Source organism: Passer domesticus, chromosome 3, assembly GCF_036417665.1.
Source record: "Passer domesticus isolate bPasDom1 chromosome 3, bPasDom1.hap1, whole genome shotgun sequence".
Lineage (NCBI taxonomy): Eukaryota > Metazoa > Chordata > Aves > Passeriformes > Passeridae > Passer > Passer domesticus.
Window position 1 is genome coordinate 47,578,060 of NC_087476.1, and position 12,173 is coordinate 47,590,232.

General features: G+C 37.9%; 1 long non-coding RNA gene across 1 annotated transcript in view; it reads right to left on the reverse strand.

Moving 5' to 3' along the window:
- Positions 1-679: 679 nt before the first annotated feature.
- Positions 680-12,173, reverse strand: part of LOC135296528 (uncharacterized) — a 65,201-nt gene continuing 53,707 nt past the window's right edge. The window contains exon 5 of the long non-coding RNA XR_010358615.1: positions 680-1,143. This is a non-coding gene — a long non-coding RNA (uncharacterized LOC135296528). The remainder of the gene's footprint in view (positions 1,144-12,173) is intronic.

Here is a 12,173-nt window from a genome sequence, read left to right on the forward strand (position 1 = left end):
TTTCTTTGTGGTGGGATAGCCAGAAAGAGCAACAGTCTGTTTGGAACTCTAGTTTCACAACATTGTCTGAATCAGGCTGGCAATCAAAGAGAAAGAGAAAGAGAAAGAGAAAGAGAAAGAGAAAGAGAAAGAGAAAGAGAAAGAGAAAGAGAAAGAGAAAGAGAAAGAGAAAGAGAAAGAGAAAGAGAAAGAGAAATGAGCAGGATTAAAAGGACATCCAGGTTCCCTGGCACAAAATGGCTATTGAATTTGTGAAGTGAGAAATGCTAAATATGATTACACTCATTAGCCATCTGCTGTGGGTTTTCTTAGCTTACTTCACCTCAGAACCTCAAACAGAGTCCTTCCAACTATGATTTCTTTGCAGGTATTCTCCTCCCAAAAAATTGACTGCATTTCTTAAAATTATTTTCCGCCTCTGCAGCACCAAAGAAAGGTTGCCCAGGCATTGGGGTGCATATTAATAAAATGTATTTACTAAAATAGTTCTTTAACTGAAGAGGTCTAATCTTAGGCAGCTGGATTTCCCAGTGCATTTTTTTTAACTCTCTGCATGAAAACCTTGTTTTTTCAGTTTTACTTAGTCATTGTACCTACTGCCACACTGTAAAATGTAAATAAGATTCCTCAGTCAGTGACTCATTGCAAATAAAAACCAAACAAATAAATATCTGCCTCTAAAAGTGTTGCTATTATTGTTTCCATATAGTTTGGAAAAACACATTTAGCATGACACAACATGAATATTTTTATGCCACTTTTTAACAGTATTTCTGACACATGGAAACAGGAAACAAATCATTAATAGCATCATTTATATTTTTCTAATTAACTGAAAAGCAACAATTTTAGAAACTAAAGTATAGTTTTATTTCTCTAGTTCGGGTTTGTATTTATATTTATAAGGATACTGTGTCCAGGTCACTAGATTGTTTTTTGTTCATGAAACACCTCACTAAATACTGCTTAACAAATTAAAACTGATATCAGAGTACAGATAGTGCAATTCAATGAATAACATGCTCATAATAAGTTCTGCGATGAAAAGAATGCAAAAGAGAAAGTATTTTCAATGCAGGAAAAAATGGAGACATTCTTCTTAATTGATACAAAATAAAGAGCCATATCAGTGGTAGTTCTGGCCTGCAATTAAAATGAAAAAAAAAACCTTTTAGTATAACATAAAGATGAAGTTACCATACTAAGCAGTAATAATTACTGTGGATAAAAAGAGAATATTTTATAAGGAGTTGAAAAATATGAGCTCAAATACCATCTCTAGCACAGGTCTGTTGATTTGGTCTCAGAAAAGTCAAGGCATTTCATTGTGAATCTATTTCCTCTTCTTTGTCCAATACTCTGAGTTCAAACTGACCAGGATTCACTGAGTTAACCTCTACCCATCACCTTGTTATTTAGACTCTTCTCATTATTTGTGCAGAGAAAGTGGTAGCTTTTAGAATATGATTCATCTGAGTAGAGGCTATGTCTTTCCAGTTGATAAATCACGTTTGCAGTCATTATTTCCTTCTAGCTGCTGGCATCAATATATCTAAATTTAGGTGAAAAGAGCTACACTCCATTGGGTCCTACAACAACAAGTGGTATAATCCAGAAAGAGTACCTCTCTATAGCAAAACACTTGTTGCTGAAGGTTCAACATCTAACACCATCTCTGCTAAAGGTGTTTCAGGGATTTTACTTCAGATGAGAAGAGACATTAGAGGAGCACATCTTTTGCTTTCACTTCACCCCAGAGGAGCCCATTTTGCTTTTTCCAAGGCAGTTCCATGGTGAGAGCCTAAGTGCAATAGGCAAGGACAAAAAGAACATGCTCTTCCAAGGTTCACATGTTCTCTGAACTAATAACACTAGTAGAGATGTGTCTATTGATCTTACTTTCTTAGAAGAATATAAAGTCAAGACTCAGAGCAGTTTCATTGCATTGCAATAACAGAAACAGATTCATAGTGATCCCACAAAAATTATTTTCCCAGCTTGGGCTCATATCATGAGGAGTTTAATACTAATAAATCTATCTCCTTGCAACACAAGATATTTTGTCTTTATTTTGTTGAGCCTGCATAGAATCTTCCACATTGTATATCCCTCCACAAACTCAGTTTTTACTAATTGGCTTTCTCAAGGGAAATAAAGGAGAAGCATTTGAAGATCATTCTCCAAATAACTCAAACTATCCTGTGATTTTTTGCACTCTTTGATGCTTTTGGTCAGATTCATCATCTTAAGCTCTCTGCTTACAGCAATAAAAAGGACATAAACTTGAACTTTTATCACCTATCACTCAACACTCTTTAATATGCCAGTGTGAATTCAGCTGTCTTTCAATCACTGTTTTACTTTGTAACTTTTTACTTACATTTTGCCACCACAGCTCTGTCTTGGAACATTTTTCATCATTTCAGATTTTTATTTGAGATTTACTTCTCTCTGTATCATGTTATGGGGCTGGTAAAATTCACATTTTCTTTTCCTTATTTTTCCTTAGGGCCATAATTCCAAAAGTTCTGAAGTATTTAAGTGTTGCTTGTGAAGCCAGTGTAGTATTGCATTATAAGGTGTATATATAAAAAGTTTTTAAAAAAATCAACCACCACCTTCAAATCAGAGCAATTAAGCTTTTTTTTTTTTTTTTTTTCCCTGTGTGGACCTAGTTGGTGCTAGTTATCTGCATGTCTTTGCCACAACTGTTCCCTTCTTAGAGGTATGAAGTTGCTGAATTCCTGAAGTTGTTGGGATTGTTGGTGATGCTATCAACATTTTAAGGTTAATCAGTGAACTCCAGATTCAAGTCGTGGCAAGAATGGTACAAAAGGGGTTGATTTTCATGTGTGGTGGGATTTTTTCCCAGTTAATTTTTTTAAAGTTCTCTTCAAGTCTGCACGTAGCCTGAGCTGCAATAACTGCAGCCCAGGGCAGTGTCAGTGAGGCAATCAACACCTTATCTGGGTAGCTTTCATTTCCTGTTGAAAGAGCTTGCTGAGGTATGCACTGAATCCACATCTCCCCCACGAACAGCTTCGTTCTCTGCACTATCTCCCCAGAGATCTTCCTTCCCACAGTAGAGGAAGAAGGCTGCGCCGCCTCACTGTGCTGCAAACACCTTCCTTTTCAATCCCCACTGTTTGGATTCGCTGGAAGCGTGAGCCTGAGGGGATCCCGACCTTCCAAAGGGTTTCATTCGTTTTGAGGAACCAGGATATGGCCTTCATGACACAAAACAGCACAGGCATTTCTGATTTTCTTCCACTTTTTCTTAAAAGTTTCAGTTCCTACTTCTAGGGAACTGGCTTGATCTGTATGTCGCAGTCCCCTAAAATCCATGGCTTCCATCACAAAAAATATTGACATGTGATATGCAAATAACTTCATTCTTAATAAAATGAAATAAATTAATTGTATGATATCCAACATGCTTCAGTTTTCCTTCACTTTTCTTGCTAATGAAATCAAATGCCAAATTCATGGAAGCCAGATTATTTTTAGAAGTAAAAAATTGTATTTTTAAATCAATAGCGCTTGACCCAAAAACAGATTAATATATAGCTAGAATAGGTTATAAATGGTTAAAGCTGCCTGCACATGCTTTTAGGCATCCTTGTTTGCTTGGGTTTTTTCTCTTTTGGATACTGCAGACTGGATTTGTCTAGGCCAATAGTAAATAATTTGGTCTATAAAATTTACCCTCCCTGAAGCAATGCAGCAAACTCAGCAAGATTGTTTTCTCTTAAGTCACTTAGAAAGGGTTGGGTGGGTTGGGAAACCAGCTTGCTTACTATTCAAGTAAGGCTGGAAAGCAGCAGAATAATACATTTAGATAGTGATCTGAGACCAAATTCATCATTAGTGATATCATCAAGGCCTCTGTGCTATATTTCAGTAGGAGTGAGAGACATGAAACTTACATAATATAGCAAATTTTCTAACATTCATTAACACTTCAGGGGAAGCAAATATTCAAAAGTTCTCTTTCCCTCTAAACTTCCCACATCTCCTAACAAAGCCAAGTAGCAGATACTCTGGGGGGCGGAGGGAAAGGAAAAGAAGGAAAAAAAATCCTCCCAAATCCATACCACTCAAAAAGTGAAAGATGATACCTGAACATACAGAGAAAGTCATAAAGACTGCTATGAATTCTGATTTCTTCAACCCAGTTTAACTCAGTATCTTGGAGTGCAACTGGAAACAAAAACTGAAAATAATCTCAAAGCTGGACATAGCAGGGTCTTTTAATTGCAGTGCTGATCCTAACAGGGCACTGCCTCATAAAGGCACCTGCAAAAAGGTGGAAATTTTCACCCCTTCCACCAATTTTTACAAAGAGCAGGCAAGCCCAGTACATTACCATTGTTTACAAAGGGTTTTGCAAAAGTTATTCCTTACTGCATTCGCCTTCTTGCAAGAATACTGCTACATAAATTATTCACAATTATCATTAATTCAGACTACAGCTGAATAGACTTGGAGGGCACAAGGGACCATTTTGGTCATGTATCCTGCTTAATAGTCACCACAGGACCTCCCCCAAAAAGCAATTTCTGACTTGAATCCAGCCCTTCTGGTTTACTAAAGGAACTTTGCCAAGAGAAATGTTCTTCATTGCTGCACTCTTTGTGAGCAGCTCTTCTCCAAAGTGCAGATATTACAGCTTAAATTGTATCTAATGACAGAAAGTTTTAATTTGGAAAGGGCCTGTGAAGATCATCTGGTTCAATCTCCTTGCCTTGGCAGGGACACCTTCCTCTAGGACGGTGCCTCCTGCCCTCACCAGGTTGCTCAAATCCCCATCCAACCAGGCCTTGAGCTTTGCCAAGGATGGGGCATCTGTACTGGTTCTGGGCAACCTGTTCCCTGTCTTACCTTCACTGTCTTACACCCATACAGTGAAGAACTTCTACATTATGTCAAATCTAAACCAACATTCTTGCAGCTTATTTGTTCGGGCTGCATAATTAACTCAGCCCCATGATGAGTTAATTATGCAGTAGCTACTGCTACTTTGCCTTGGAAGTATGACTTAGGTAAGCAACCAATAAAAGAAAATGCAACTTAATATATAGGTAGGATTTTCTGTTGATACCAGTCACTGAAATCATATTCAATTAAGCAGTTTGCCCGTGTAGATCACCTGAGAATCTGTCCCCAAGGAAGTACAAATCATATGATACAGAATTTATGGTGACAATAAGGAAGCATGTGAAGTAGATTTATTTACATTGTCACAAATTAATTTTTTAATAAAACTAGCTAAACCATTCTATTACGACTTGCAGTAGGAGAACAAAGAACACAAGCTTATTAAAAGAATATGATTATTGAAGACTATTTAAGTGGCTAAAACGCAAGTGACTTTTGAAGAACTGAGAAAACTGAGATGGTGGTAAGGAACCATAATTTTCTGGTTTAGTGTCAGTTTTAATTTTTCTTAAAACACAAATGACAAAGGATGATGTGTAAATTTTGCAGGGAAGAGGTGTCACAAATAGAATTGGTTTGTTGCCAATGCATTCTGTGAAATAGGATTTGCAGGTTACATTGCAGTCTTTTTGCTGACCAGACCAAGAATAGTCTGATAGGCAAAATACTGTGAGTCTGACATGAAAAGTGGAGATTTACCATAACTTCAAACAAGCTTTCAAATTTTCTATACAAGTATTTTCTAAATGCTTGACCATGTAAAGCCTTTAATCTCTTGCACTACTATTGACACCATGTGCAACCTCCTGCAATTAACATCTCTTCTCTGTATCAGCTGACACCTTAGCAAAGACTGTGCCACAGACCATACACCACGAAACATCATATATGACAAATCTGATTAAGGGCCTAGAGGACAAGCCCTATGAGAAGCTGCTGAGGGAATTGGGGCTGGGAGTTGGGGCTGGAGAGTCTGGAGAAAATGAGGCTATGGGGTGTCATTACACTCTGCAGCTACTCAAAATGAGGTTGAATGAATAGAGGTTCAGCCTCTTCTCCCAGGCAACAAGTGACAGGGTGAAAGGGCCTGTTTCAAGCTGCATCACAAAAGATTTAGTTTGGACATCAGGAGGAGTTTCGTCACAGAATGGGTGATTACACATAGGAATGGGCTGGCCAGGAGGGTGATGGAGTGACTTCCCGGGAGGTGTTTATGGGATGTGGCACTTAATGACATGATCTAGTTGACAAAGTGGTGCTTGGTCATAGGTAGACTTGGTGATTTCTCAAGTGTTTTCCAACATAATTAATTATGTGATTCTGTGTGATAGACAGTGACATCAACTGGTCCTTGTTGCTCTGGTGCAAGGGCCCCACATCCTTATTTCCACAACCATATTAGTGTTCATTTTATCAAAGTGAAGTCCAGAGAAATCTTCTTGATTACAGCTGTCACTTCAGAAAGCATCTATTAAGGAAGCAAAGCAATATTTAATCAACTACTTAGATGTTTAAGTAATTTACTGTCCCTGCTGGCAAGCAACCAGTATAACAGGGCAGAACTCTTAGTAAAATTCTGTGGATTAAAGAAAGGACAATAATAATGTAGCATGCTGTGTGCAACAACAGTCATGGTCAGCACTTATGTTCTTCTCTTTGCAATATTATGAATGGTCCTATAATCTCTAAAGTGCAAATGTTTTGGGTACATTCTGTCTTAAGTCTGATTCTTGAAATAATAGAAAATAACTGTTTAAACCTTAGCAAACCTGTTCACAAAACTTGCCACTATTACCAGGAGATTGGTAATTTCTTATTTGTTTAGTTCTTGTATTGTCTCTTCTAAATGTTTGTCTTTTAAACAGTTTACTTTTGCTTGAAGCTTAACATTTCTAGAGACTGACATAATGAAAACAATTAAATTAGTCTTATGTCTTTCTTCTTTCTCCTTTCTTCCAGGTTTTGTCTTAATGGGATTTCTGTAACCTAGTTCTGAACTTCTTCCCAATATCCAGGGGAAGAAGATATCCAACTGTCATCATCCATAATTCATCAAATTACACAAAACCATTTCTCAGTACTTTCACAGCACTGGAAATACTGGATTTCCATAGAGCACATGAGACTGCATGAATAGTCCTGTCATTTTTTCTGACTAGATGTACCAAGAGGTCTTCTTTTAGTTTATAAAGTTTGCACTAGTCAGCCACCTAGATATAAAAAGAGAGGTATCTCACACTTAAGTGAGATTTGCATTTCTTGAGTCTGGTGCAGACCTTTGCCTACTTTCTCAGTTCTGGATGTGTAACCTGCTCACATGCACCTAGGCTATAATTTGACTCAGCTTCGTTAATAATTCTCTCACTCAAGGCAAAATTGTGCTGGATACATAATTGCTTGTAGGTATTAACAAAACTAATGAGACAGTCCCAGAATGTCAGAAAATAGGGCTGCAAGGGGTGCCACATGAAAGTTTCATGGTACTTTTTTCACTGAGAGCTGACTGTTGTCCTAAAGAGCCCATTGTGCCCCTAGTAAAACATCTCCCACTTCCTTGGGATAACCTCCTGCACTGCTGCACAATCCTGACTGAAAAGAAAATGTAAGGAGTGAGCAATGAGGAATACCATAAAAAGTCAAGGATCTGGAAAAGTGTGCCTGGTTTTATGCAGCAGCTCCCTGACCACCTCAGCTGTGTCATCTACCTCGTCTTAATCCAGGTTTTTCAAGCACCCTAGTGACAAGGTAGGTAGCTGACAAGGATTTTTAAAGGTAGCTGGTCCTAGGAGGGAGGTGTTAACTAAGTAAACCCTGTATTACCTGCACTGATATTTTTAATGAAGCTGAACAATGAACAAGGATAAAAATACAAACTGTCTTGGCTGTGTTGCATGAGAGAAAAAAAGAGTGTACTGGGTATAAGGGAGAGATAAATATGTTTTTCTCCAAATGCACATCTTCTAACCAGAAGATGTAATTTGCTGAACAAGAAATGTAATTTTCCTGGTGCTTTTTGAAATATAATTTAATAAAAATTTGAAACAATAATGAAAATGCTTCCTTCAAAAATTAGTTTTCTTTTGCCTTCATTGAATTGAAATAAATATATAAACACTGCTGTTCTTTTAAAATTGTATTTTTTAAAATTTTCTATTTTTCATCTTCCATGTGTATGTCAAATCTGCAAAACCTGCAGGATTTTGGTAGCTATTAAAAGAAATACAGTTGCTGGTATTATTTTTACTTCAGCAGAAACTTGTTATCCAAATATTCTGGCCCTAGATATGAAGGGACAACTTCTATCACATAAAAACATAACACCTACTTCTTTAGAAGGATTTTAATGAAAAACACAAGAAACCTTGGAAATGCTCTTACTAGTAATTTTATATGAAAATAAAATGAAAGTAAATGAAATTATTTCCCTCTTTATTCTGCTTTTGGGAAGATCTTCTCACTATCTTGTATGAGACTAAGTGTCCCCCCTGAAGTACATTTCTAGAGAGGAAAGAAAAATGGATCCATTAAAAATAAATAAGAAGGATTGACTAGATTTTTGTCAATGAAAATGTTTCTGCATATTCCATGGACATTTTGCAAGACATTTTTAGGAGCATGACAAAAATCTGCAGGGTATACTAATAAATATATTAGTATACTTTTTGACTAAATAAAAGTATACTAATATATTTATGAGTCTTCAGTGACAAAAACATGAGGCAATTTTTTTTTTCTACCAAACATTTTACAAGTCATAAAATAGATAATGCTTATCTGTTGTTTTTTTTTAATGAGAAAATAGAGTTGCACAAGCCCTATTTTTTTCCCATGAGCAATGAGACTGAATTTATTAATGCTTTTAGGCTTTGATTTTATTCACCTCTGTCCCTTAAAAATATAAGCTGTTTTCAAACCTCTGCAAAAGTTTATTTGCTGCTTTGCAAAGCTGTGCCTACCGTCCTCCCTGCCTCATTCTTTAGGGATGATCATCCTAGCCTTGATAGATTGACTGTTATTTTTTGCCTGTTGATTTTATTGTATTACAAGTTATCAAGCTTATCCAGGACTGTGCTGTCAGTGAGATACACATCACAGGGATCTTGTAATCAGGTGTCAGGAAAAAAGTGAACAAAATATAGTGATTTGTAACTGAAGGAGGAATTTCTCCAATGTCTCTGATATCTCATAGAGGTTATGCAGATGTAGCTTTGGTCAGAATTTTAAAAGGTTTTTTTGTGCATGTAAGTCCCCTCTTTCACTGCTGGCTCGAGATACAACCTTCTCTCCAGCCATTTTTTGTGATGCAATAGCTCAGAACCTAAAATATCCTGGTTTGTTTGTTTATTTTATGGTTTTGTAACAGGATGGTTCCTTGAGATACTGTATCTCCTCATCAGGGCTGTCCTGGGAAGCAGCCAAAGCAGTCAAACCATCACTACCCTTACTCCAGAGCCTGCACAGGAGAGCCCACACCCCACAGACTAGGAGCTCAAACAGGACACATCTGTCACTGTGCTCACACCACTGCCACATCGTGAATGCATGTCCTGGGAATAGCCTCCCGGGGTGGCCACACTGGCCAGAGAGGTTTTTAAGCACTGCTTGGCTTGGCACAAGCTGTAAATAACGGGACCAAGCCGAGAAATCCCTCTTCTGCTTTGGAAGCAGGCTGTTACTCTTTTTGCAGATGTCCGTGTTTAAGATGCTTTTTCTGTTTTCCTAACAACCACTTGTATTGCAAGTCTCAAATAACCAAAGCCCAGCAGATGCTGCTGCCAGGGTGGAAGTGGGAGCAGGGACTAGAAGCACGCACAGAGAAGGGAACGCAGGGAGAGCGTGCATCCACAGTCCTGCCAGAGTGCTGCAGTCCTCCCCTCTCGGAGCATCTCAGCTATGCCAGCCCTGCTTGTTTCTGCACCAGAGCTGCCAACTGGGCTAAATCGCGTGGTGACTTTGTGAGGCAGACAAATGTAGGTTAAAATGCACCGGCCAAGCTCATTTCCATTTGGATTTTACCCAAAGTGTCAGATAAAGGGCCTGAGCAATAATTTGATGCACTAATTAGCCCATTAAAAAAAGATTGTTATTTTTAGGTGCCTAAAGTTTTGTTTCAGAGGAGAAAAAGTCTTTGGTATATTTTGAAGAATTTTGTGAAGAAGCCTGTTGGAAGTGAGAATAAACAAAAAAGCTCTTTCAAATTCCTGGAAATGGCTGAGACACATGTTGTAAATTCTTTGAATTAGTAAAATAGACTGCAAGTGACGAAGCATGTAAAAGCAAGGTTAGGAGGTCACAGAGGACTACAGTTGGTTGATTACTGCATTTTAATTTTAACTTTTTTTTCTAAATATATGTTATGCTTTCATATTTAATTAATAATGCAGTATAACAAAGGGCCAGTGTACATTTTATTAGAAAAAGCCCACACTGAAATAATACTAAAACTTTAGAATAAAGTGGGGAAAACATAAGAAAACATTAGCTGACCAGGTTTCATTTACTTCTGTGAGTACAGATTTAAGAACATTTAAGAATATTTTTTCAAATTCTCTCCTTTGGTACTTATTCTCTGCATGATCTCACATCTTGTTTACTACACATCATCCAAATGTGTTCCTGAATAGTTGATTGTTAATTCTGAATAATTAATATTGTTACAGGATGTTGTCCAAAATTTTCTGGAATAATTGCCTACGGTTAGCTTTCCAAGCCCTTATCACTTAATTTGAAATAGTGAACCAGCAGATCCTGTTGGAATCATTAACAACATAACACTTTGAAGCAATAATTGTTTAGTTTGGGATCTGCAGCTCAGAAAAACACATGCTCAGGATGAGCTGAGGAAATAATTCTCCAAGTTTCAGGATTTAGTTCAGGTCATGAAACAGTTTTCATCTTGTGTGAAGTGTCATCCACCTTTCACATTCACACTCACTCTGAGCTACAGAAGTATAAAACTGCTGTCCAGCAAAGTCAGCATGTTGTAGGAAGCACTAAGGGGGGCTTAACACTGCCACAAGGATTCTGCACTGGAGGCGAACGTGTTCACCTGCCAGCACTGACCAGGCAGCGAGTCTCAAACACTTGTAGTGCTCAAGAGAGCAACAAAAAAAGCAGATTACAAAAACAATGCTGATCACTTATAATTGCATCCACAAGCTCAGCTCCTGGCCTGATTTGACTTTCCTTCATACCCATATGAAAGGTATGAAGGCTTCGGTCGATGCAGTAAAACTGTTGGCAAAACAGCCTATGTGCATAACTCAAAACCCATTTGAGGATGGGTAAGTAAAGAAAATAAGTAATCTGCTGGCTATAACATGCAAGGACCTTATTGATTATCTGCATAATATTAGCAGTGACTCATAGGTTTGGGGGTGTGTCTAACTTTTCCATACTAGTAGCGGTTTGCCCCTCAGACATGCACAAGGAACTGCTTAGTCGTGTACACCCAGGAGCAGCTATAGGAGTTCCAAGAACTACAGAGAAACTGAAACAATCAGTAGCTATTTACTGTTTATTACTGATTATTCTTCAGCTGTGTCCCTGGTTTTGCTCAACTCCTCTCCTGTCTAGAAGGGTGAAAAAAACAATAATTCTGTTTGGACTCTGATGACTGCAAGGGCACACAGTGAGAGTCACAGGAAAGGGCATGGTGTTCCCTGACTACATCGTAGCTAATTAGAGATTAGTCTTTTCCAATCTTTGAAAGACTCTGGGAACATACACACACACACACACACACACACACACAAAAAAAAAAAAAAAAAAAAAAAAAAAAAAAAAAAAAAAAAAAAAAAAAACAAAGGGAACATTTTCATTTATCTTTTACTTCATTCTCTTCTGATGAACACAGTGAAACAAGACTTTATTAGACCTTATTAATTTTGCTGCTACTGCTTGCATGACTGAAGCACCTGCAGATCCCAAGCGAGATAGGAGTCAGCTGTGCTAGGTGCTGTACAGATAAAAATCTCTTGAAAGTGTTTGGTCCAAGTGTTCACCAGCCAGCTAGACACAAGGAACTACATGGGAGGGAAGCAGGCAGCAAAGAGGCAAAGAGGTGCTTGCTCAGAGTCACTCAACAAAGCAGTGGTGCAGCTGGGAATAAACTCCAGGTATCCAGATGCTCAGAACTCTGCTCAGGCCAATACACTAAGCAGCTTTGCCAGCTAAAACAAACATATTTTTTCATCCTTGACAAACCGCCAACTACAGTGAAATGTGCTAACAAG